General features: G+C 39.1%; 1 protein-coding gene across 1 annotated transcript in view; it reads right to left on the reverse strand.

The window, feature by feature from the left end:
• LOC131432501 (tetratricopeptide repeat protein 28) overlaps positions 1-6,969 on the reverse strand; it is a 463,091-nt gene extending 456,122 nt beyond the window's left edge. Inside the window, exon 1 of the mRNA XM_058598819.1 lies at positions 5,692-6,969. The gene's annotated coding sequence lies outside the window, so the exon portion shown is untranslated. The remainder of the gene's footprint in view (positions 1-5,691) is intronic.
• Between the last annotated feature and the right edge of the window lie 3,119 nt (positions 6,970-10,088).

The following is a 10,088-nucleotide window of genomic DNA, read 5'->3' on the forward strand; positions in this document are numbered from 1 at the left end:
TTTGTGATCCGTCCGTGTAGATTGAAGATATGTTGGTCGATTTCATTTGAACCTAAGCTTGTGAAAATTGGATCAGCGCTCTCTGAGAAAACTGAGTGCACTTTTTCAATTTCTTTAGCACATTTTATCCCATAACTCCGGAACCAGAAGTCGGATCCAGATGAAATCCAAAAGCAGGCTATGGAACTTTCATTTGAATCTGAGTTGAAGAAAATCGAATCTGAGTTTGAGTTGAAGAAAGTTGGGTTAGCGGTTTCTGAGAAAATGGGGTAACTTTTTTAGTTACCCCGTTACTTCCGAACCCTAAGTTCGATCCAAACAAAATTTAGTAGCAGGCTACTGAGTCAAGAGACCTTTAATTTAAATTTAAGTTGGTGTAAATCGGCAGCCATCACCCAGAAAATCGAGTGCAGACATTTTTCGTACGCGACGAACTGAGTCGAATGGTAAATGAGGCTAGCCCCTCCGGGCCACGATTCAAAAGTCGGTTTTCACTTTGATTGCATAACATGAGAAAGACAAAACGAATTTATTATATTATTCAATAAAATGAAGAAAAAAAATCGAACAATTTTGATGGTAGTGACATTTTTTCAAGTCCGACGTGCACGGCTTCTGCAATTTTTTCACGAAAACAAACCTGCAAACCTCTTAAAGAGCAAAAATTAGATTTTCTAAAAGTAAAAAAAAAACTTGTATAAAAGGGACAATTTTTGTGACTGATCTGCTCATTGAGAAGATTTCCCTCCCACTAAAAATTTGCTCTCAGAGAGGGATTTCCATCATCGCAAATTTTCTTTTGGGAGATCGGAAATTAACAGATCGGCTGAAAAGTTCGTATCGTTTCTATGAGAGGGCGCCACTAGAATTAAATCCATACCATTTTCAGTTAGTACCAACCTTCAAAAGATACGTGTATAAATTTGACAGCTGTCTGATTATTAGTTTGTGAGATATTGCATTTTGAGTGAAGCTACTTTTGTTATTGTGAAAAAATGGAAAAAAAGGAATTTCGTGTGTTGATGAAACACTACTTTTTGATGAAAAAAAGTGCCGCCGATACCAAAAAATGGCTTGATGAGTGTTATCCAGACTTTGCACCGGGCGAAGCAACAATTCGTAAGCGGTTTGCAAAATTTCGTACTGGTCATATGAGCACCGAAGACGATGAACGCAGTGGACGTCCAAAAGAGGCTGTTACCGATGAAAACGGGAAAAGAATCCACAAAATGATTTTCAATGACCGTAAAGTGAAGTTAATCGAGATAGCTGACACCCTAAAGATATCAAAGGAACGTGTTGGACATATTATTCACGAATATTTGGATATGAGAAAGCTTTGTGCAAAATGGGTGCCGCGTGAGCTCACAATCGATCAAAAACAACAACGAATTGATGATTCTGAGCAGTGTTTGGAGCTGTTATATCAAAATAAAACCGATTTTTTTCGTCGATATATAACAATGGGCGAAACATGGCTCCATCACTTCACTCCGGAGTCCAATCGACAGTCAGCTGAGTGGACTGCACGCGATGAACCGAACCCAAAGCGTGGAAAGACTCAACAATCGGCCGGTTAGGTTATGGCGTCTGTATTTTGGGATTCGCATGGTATAAATTTCATCGACTACCTTGAAAAGGGAAAAACCATCAACAGTGACTATTATATAGCGTTATTAGAGCGTTTGAAGGACGAAATTTCAAAAACACGGCCTCATTTGAAGAAGAAAAAAGTTTTGTTTCATCAAGACAATGCACCGTGTCACAAGTCGATGAAAACCATGCTGAAATTGAACGAATTGGGCTTCGAATTGCTTCCTCATCCACCGTATTCTCTAGATTTGGCCCCCAGTGACTTTTTCCTGTTCTCAGACCTCAAGAGAATGCTCGCTGGTAAAAAATTTAGAAGCAATGAAGAGGTAATCGCTGAAACTGAAGCCTATTTTGAGGCAAAGGACAAATCGTACTACAAAAATGGTATCGAAAAGTTGGAAGATCGCTATAATCGCTGTATCGCCTCTGATGGCAATTATGTTGAATAATAAAAACGAATTTTGGCAAAAAAATGTGTGTTTCTATTAAACGATACGAACTTTTCAGCCGAACTGTTATTAAAATGTGAGTATGCGTAGATTTCTCTACTACAGTACTGCGAATTCAGAATACGGAAAATAAAACCGAAAAAAAACTGCTGTCATTTAGCATCGATTCGAGTAGATAAAACCGTATATTTTAAATAAGTGGCAGTTGAAACTTGCATAGCGTGGACGCGATTATTTAAGGTTCTACTTACAAGTTTAGGAAAACAGCCATTGTTGAATATCGCAGATGCAGTTTCCTACGCTACTGATAGATGAATTTCGAAGAAGAAAGCATCAGATTATTTAGAAAAATGTACATAATAAACTGATATGGCTCTTTTGAACTTTGGCTCATCGTCAGCGAAGAAAACTGCTTTGGCATTGTGTAACAATGGCTGTTTTCCTAAGACAGTAAATTGCCCTTTAAACTGAACCAAGATTAGTGTTGAACCGACTTGCACTCAGTGCGGTTCGTGAACGCCGTGGAAAAGAAAAAAAATAGGCGATTTTTGAAAGTTGTATGAAACCTGCTGATTTATTAGATGAAAATAAACCGTCATTCATCTAGTTTCAGGTTCCCATGCCCTACCATGTATGTCGAACACATCCTGAATCATTCAGCGTGACATAATAACCCGTATTTAAAAGTGGTGTGCCTTTCTCTTGCCATTTGAATAGTCTTACTAAGATTCAATTCGCGACATAATAGTTGCGAGTATAGTATTAAAACGAGTCTAAGTGTTTTGAAATCCATCTCCAAGAAATTTTGGTGCATTACAAAACACTGGAATTTTTCGGTTAAGTCAAATAGAAGGTTACATCTCTCGAACCGAAAATGTTCGCCATAACCATTCCAGATTTGATTGCCATTGTTAGCTTTCAAATTAGCCTAAATCTATCGAGTCATCTTCGAGAAAAATCAGCCGATGAAAAATGTGTCGGTTATGTCAATTATACTATTATATCTCCAGAACCGGAAATAACAACCATTTAATTTTCGAACTTGATACATAATGATTCAATATTAGCGCAGACTTTTCGAATCGGCTCAGCCTTCTTTGAGTAAATTGAGTGGTAAGAAAACAAAGTGTTTTGTCGCTTACGTCATTTATACCATCATATCTCCGGAGCCAGCAATGAGAATAATTTGATCCTATGGACTTCCGATTCCGGATTTACGGGATAATATAATATTATTAGAAAGGCATTATAGCACCATTAGGTGGATTAAAACAAATTTTTGAAAGTATTATAATCAATATGACTGCGTTGTGGAGACGGTACGACCACTTTGTTGTAATTTATTGAAGGATGGCTTTTTGGTCAAGTGTTGCTTTACAAAATATTTATTTTGCGTTAAAGGCCGACGTTTCGAAGGAATGTCGGAGCATCTTTAGGGCTAAACGACAACAAATATATTGTTAAATATTTTGTAAAGCAACGCACAGTGGGGAAAAAACGATCAAAAACGCGACTTTGCTCAATAATTTTATAAAAACATGAGCAAATATTTTCAAAATTAGTATTTCTTATGCAAATTTTTCTGTAGAATCGATTTATGATAGTTAGAAGATCCGCAAAATTCACTATCATGCCCGTTTTGCTCCAATTGCTCTTTTTTCTGACTTTACTTTGAAAACTAACTGTGAAACTCAGGAAAAAATTCAATTCCACCAATCGGAAGGTATTCCTGACATGCTCATAAGTTAGATATATGGATTGTTTTTAATAAGATTGACCGCAAACAACTGTATTCTGTTTTACCCCCAGTCATCTTTTTCCGTGAATTTACAGAAAAAAAAGTTCTACTGATCGGTGTTTGGACCAATTTTGGTTAAACAAGACAGTTCTATGTTTCGCATATAACCTCAAATAATAATTTACAGATAGTGTTCATGATCGCATGCTTCGTCCCATGTCGTTTTACCCCAATTTTCCGACAAATATAATTTTATGTTGAATTCAGATTCACAATCCCGAAGCAGATCCAATATGACCTACTAATATTGGTTCATAATACGTGCAAAACATTTGTGAGCTAATTAAACACAATAGGAATGACAGTACTAGCCTGTTCAACCCGTTTTACCCCAATTTATTTCATAAGTCGTATTTCTTGTTAAACTTTCTTTCGCATACCGAAAGCAAGCTGATTGCGGTTGATGAAAATCGATTGATATTACTAAGAAAGACCTGAAAATTGGATTACAAATGAATTCAATGTGGAGCAAAATCTTAAGACTCAGTTGAAGGATAAATTGGGGAAAACGGCATGAAAAGATTCGTGCGGTCATTGAATTCATTTGTAATCCTATTTTCAGGTCTTTCCTTCGTAATATCAATCGGCTTTCATCAACCGCAATCAGCCTGCTTTCGGTATGTGAAAGAAAGTTTAACCAGAAATACGACTTATGAAATAAATTGGGGTAAAACGGTATAGCAAAATTCGTGCGGTCATTGAATTCATTTGTAATCCTATTTTCAGGTCTTTCTTCGTAATATCAATCGATTTTCATCAACCGCAATCAGCCTGCTTTCGGTATGCGAGAGAAAGTTTAACCAGAAATACGACTTTTGATATAAATTGGGGTAAAACGGGTTAAACAGGCTAGTACTGTCATTCCCACTGTGTTTAATTGGATCATAGACGTTTTGCACGTATTATGAACCAATATTGATAGATCGCATTGGATCTGCTTTTGGATTGTAGATCATATTTCAACTGAATATTATAACTAGAAAATAAATGGGGTAAAACGGTGCAACGAGTTTTCTGCTGTCAATAAAACTATATGCAATCGATTTGTTAGACTTTTTTACTTCGTAAACACTCTAGTCGCTCTTCTGCAAGTTCTTCGGTTTCATGTTATATAGTTAAGCTTGAATACAATTCAGTATAAAAAGGGAACTTGGGGTAAAATGAATATGATAGCGTTTCGTGCGGTCCTTCTAAATACATGGAATCGATTTTACTAACCATTTTACACCAAAAAAGTGCTTTGTGGTCAGCTGTATCATGCCTCCAAAAAAATCGTCGCGTTTTTGGTCCATTTTTCCCCACTGTGCAACGCTTGACCAAAAAGTCATCTTTCAATAAATATGACTACAGTCTTTTAAAACAAAGTCTAACTTCCTGGGAAACACAAGGTGATGGAAAAAAATATAGCTAAATTTTAACGTTTCAATCATTACTTAACATTAGTAAACAGATTTAAATATAGCTCATATATGGAAAAGTTATATTGGCACAACACAGCACGAATAAATTATGTAAATTTATGCTTTGATAAATGCACATAAAAGTAGCGCGCAATTCATTTGAATTTACATCTGGTACAATCCTTCTATCTGGTAAAATTTAAAAGTAACTGTAGTCAATTTCAATAGATTGGTAATTTTTAGATTAAATATGTAACATACAAATAAATTTATATAGATAAAGTCAAATGCCATTTATTATTGGTATCGATAAAAACGCGGCCGACGGTCGAAAAATATCGGACATAGTTCGAAAGTAGAACTAACCACTTGATAAACTACTCAGTTCCCAGCCCAGAAACACGTTCCGGACAAGGCACCTAACGTCAAACCAAACAAATACCGTACTCACCACAAATGCATTCAGGTCAGCAATCAGGACGCTTGCAAAACAAGTGCGCTAATCAGGAATGATTACCGATCAGTCCGCGCCCCACTCCTCGAGGGCTCACACGCGCGTACACACACACACGTGCAGGCAGAAACCGAACTAAACTAACCTGAGCCTGATAACCGTGTTGTGATCACGCTCGCGGAAGACCTCCACCATCATTCATGGGCACATTCCTCACGCAATTTTCTTCGTCACTTTCTCGAAGTGCGCTCAAACTGCCTCCACTTGGCGGTCCTTGATCGGAGATGGGGTCATTCATTCTTTGCCAACTGTAGCCGGACTGTAGTCATTATCACCAGACCCTGCTGCTCACCACATCTTCTTGGGCTCTGTCAATCTGCCCCGACCGACTGACAGTCTGCCGAACGGGGAACGGAATGGGGAAGGCAAAATAAACACACCTGTGAGATTCTGTCCCTTTCTGGTTCTCTCGATCGGTTTGATAGCAGCGAGGCACTTGGCAGCTCGAACCTCGAGTTTGTTTGTATGCGAAAAAATTCCTGCAGAACACACGCGTTCACTGATACTAAGAGACCTCCACTCATGGGTCCGAAACGAACCGATTCCGTACTACTCTGTGATCAATCTGTTTCACGGATCATCGATCTGCTATTGATGGCATGATCAGTTCAATGATTAGACCGAAGAAAGTGTTCTAATGAAAGCTGGGGTTCGCTAGAAACTTCAAAACAAAACCTGGACATCTTTTGCCCCAAACATGTCTCACACACTTGTGCAAACTGTTCCCGAACCGGGACCTTACCAACACACTCTCGATCCGACAGGTTGCACGGTTGCTTTACAATCAGAAAACGGTCAAAACACTACCACCACACATCACCCGAATACGGTGGAAACATCTCGTCAGAGTGAGAAAGATAATAACACATTCCAGAAATTTTCAAAAACTACAATTTTCATCTTTCAACCGGACTGATTCGCGTCGTCCGAAGCCCGTTTACTAGTTTTTCACGTGAAACTACATTTCAAACCACATTCTAACCGGAAATCGACCCGATATCGGCGAAAATCTAATCGGAAAAGTACCTGTTGCTTTCGAATAAAAACGGAGTTTTATTGCTGGCAGGCCGAGAGACCCCACTTGGCACTGTTGGCACTCACACACTCACGACATACCGATGATGTTGGCTGTATATAGTCAAAGCACACGCGCCGCGTAAAGCCATTCGAAACACGGCAGAAAGCTATCCCTCTCGGAACGAACGATCTACGACGAGTTCTTCAGATAAACTGAGCGAATCGGTTCGATGGGTGGTAGCTTTAAGATGCAGAACTACATTCCGTTTGCGTGGTCGAATCCCCCATCCACTGGACGGTGCGCCAAAACGGCGGGAAGCAGCGGAACTATCGCACAGCAAACGGTTCGAAAGTTCAAGCGGGGTTTGAGTTTTGTATTGTGTAGCTTTGCGGTGAGCGAAAGCATTGGAAAAAGCTTTTTTGACAGGATCGAATCACTGGCGTGCGGATTGCGTTCGGCTGAGTAGGCTGGGTAGCGAAACTGTGCCGATAGTGCAAGCGACGAACCCGAGTTTATTTCTGGATTCGAGTGATAACTTTTTTTTGATTCGACATACGACTTGTATCTTAGAGATGTATTATCTTTTGGAATAATTTCGTTAAACTAGAAATTTTGCAATTTTAAGAATAATTAACAATCGTGTTTTGAGTTTGCTGCAATTTCAAAGCATGTAAGCAGCACAGTGTATTTCAGATCAACTTTCTAAAATAGAAATTTCTACACAGCATAATCGAAAGATATTAACTCACTTGGAACTATACCAAAATCCTTACTACTACATAACTTATTGAGATTTCTGGACTAAGAACTAAGAAGATTTGTGTTTTGGAATAGTTCTATTTTACAACGTGTTGGCATTAAAAATGCCCTACTCTTCACAATACGGGGACGAGTGTGAACTAAAAGTTTCAAAAATAGCCGTGTAACTATTTTGTGTCATAATTTTGAACGAGAATAACTCAGTCATTTGTTGATGGATTGATATAATTAAACAACCAATCGATTCGGAAACATTTAACTTAAACATGTATGGCAACGTCGTTTCAGAATATTAATAGCATACTATTGAAAAATTGGTTTGAATCGACCTATCACAGCATGCCATCATTATGTCATCCGATTGATTTCTCTCGCACGGCCGACGATTTCGACCATTGCTTACTTCTTGAATTTCATATAGTAGCAATCAACGCCTTCATCATCGAATATGTATTATAATGAGTTGATTGTAGTAAATTGGAATGCTTGCTTACTCAGGAGCAAAACTGCTGAATTATCCGAAGAATGCCGATATTGCTATTTTAACTGAAACTCATCCTGAAATTTCTATTTTTATTTCCAATTACAGGATTCACAGGCTCGACAGGGCAACTACCAGAGGAGGGGGAGTTGCCATTGCCATTAAACGATCCATTCAGCACAGGCTTCTGGCAGCCTTTAAATTGCAACTAATAGTCACCATCGGAATTGAGATTACAACGACGATGGGACCCATCATCATCATTACAGCGTACTGCCCCAAACAAACAAATCTTCGAGATGGTACGTGTGCATCATTGAAGCGAGATTTGGCTATGCTCACTCGACGACAGAACAAATTCATCATTGCTGGGGACCTGAACGCACGGCATGAGCTGTGGGGAAACAAAAGACAGAATCGAAACGGATTCGTACTTGCCGAAGATTACCAAGCTGGACAGTACAACATCCTCGCTCCGGATCAACCAACGCGACTTTCCAGATCTGGAGTTCATTCCATTTTGGATATATTTATCTGCAACATCGCCATAGACAGCTCTCCGGTTGTCTTCAACGAGCTCTCTTCTGATTACTTTCCAGTAATATTGACGTTGGGATCTTCACCAGAAACAGTACCTATTCAACCTCGGAGGAACTATTATCGCACCGACTGGGTCCAATTTCAACAAATCGCCGACCAACATATTAATATCGATTTGCCACTAGATTCCCCGATGGAAATCGATGCGGCCCTATCTTCCTTCCAGCATTCAATCACAGTCGCTCGTGATAGGACGGTTCCAGTACAACATATGCCGAGTTCCTCTCTTCAAATCGACAGTGTCACCAAGAAACTCATCCGACTTCGAAATATCTACCGGAGGCAGTATCAACGAACTGGCATCCTAGATAAGAAGACTTCTTATAACAACTTAACTAGGATAATCCAGGAAAGGATATCTGAGCTTCGCAACGGGAAATTCCAGCAAAAGCTTCGAGAAATTCTCCCACATTCAAAGCCCTTCTGGTCCTTAACGAAGGTGCTTAAGAAAAAACCGAAGCCTATTCCTCCTCTGATGTCACCCCAAGACGCAGCTGAAAGAATACCTTTAATCACACCACGCAGAACGGGAAACAGAGAGACGACAGGTCCTCGATGTTGCTCTCGTGTGTCTTGTTTCGGGAACAGTTGGTAGGAAAAATGAACCACTCAACTTTTATATGGATGCTCTTGTTTAGATGCAGACATCTCGCGTTCTAATTGGCTGGTGCTGTCATGGGTTAAATCAAACAGGTTTTTCAATAGTGTACTATTGAAAAACTTCAATGTTGTTGCAATACACGATCAAGTTGAAAATTTTCGATTCTATTGGTAGTTAGATTATATAAATCCTTCCACAGATCACTGAGCTATGAGCTTTCAAAATACGAGAAAGGCAAACGCGCCTTATGAATTATTCTCTTTGATACTCGTTTAGACCAAACATTTCAGAAAAGTTTAATTTTGAACTATTTGAGATTATGTCACACAACTGATCAAATTGTGATCATATTTCCTATGGCATGTTGCAAGAATTATGTTGATTCATTAGATACAACAGGAGATATTCACGATCAAAAACTTATCACTCTCTCAGAGGGTAAATTTTGAAAAGGCGTCCCATAGTAAAGTAAGTCGTATTCATGACAAAATAAAACCAAGGCGCTAAAAATGTGGAACCGTTTCAAAACGGTTCTGTCAGTCTTGTATGGCAAGAATCTGACAAAAACAGAACCGTTAATAACCGCTAGGCGAAATTCTCTACCAGAAATGGTTGTTGCATTGTTACCAGACCCTTGCTGGGATTCTGGCGAATATCGGTAAAAATTGCAGGCACATATAGCCAGCCGTCTGGAAGAAAATTTTCTCGTCGCATACAAGTGGGAAGGTATCTCTGCCTAGACCGATTTTCACAATTGGAAGAATGGCTTCAAATGAATGGCCTTACGGTTTCATAGACTTTATTCTGTTTCATCCGAGTCCGGTTTCCTGTTCCGGAAATACAAATTGATCCAGCTTTCAAATCGTCATATTATT

This window comes from Malaya genurostris, chromosome 2, assembly GCF_030247185.1.
Source record: "Malaya genurostris strain Urasoe2022 chromosome 2, Malgen_1.1, whole genome shotgun sequence".
NCBI classification, from domain to species: Eukaryota; Metazoa; Arthropoda; class Insecta; order Diptera; family Culicidae; genus Malaya; species Malaya genurostris.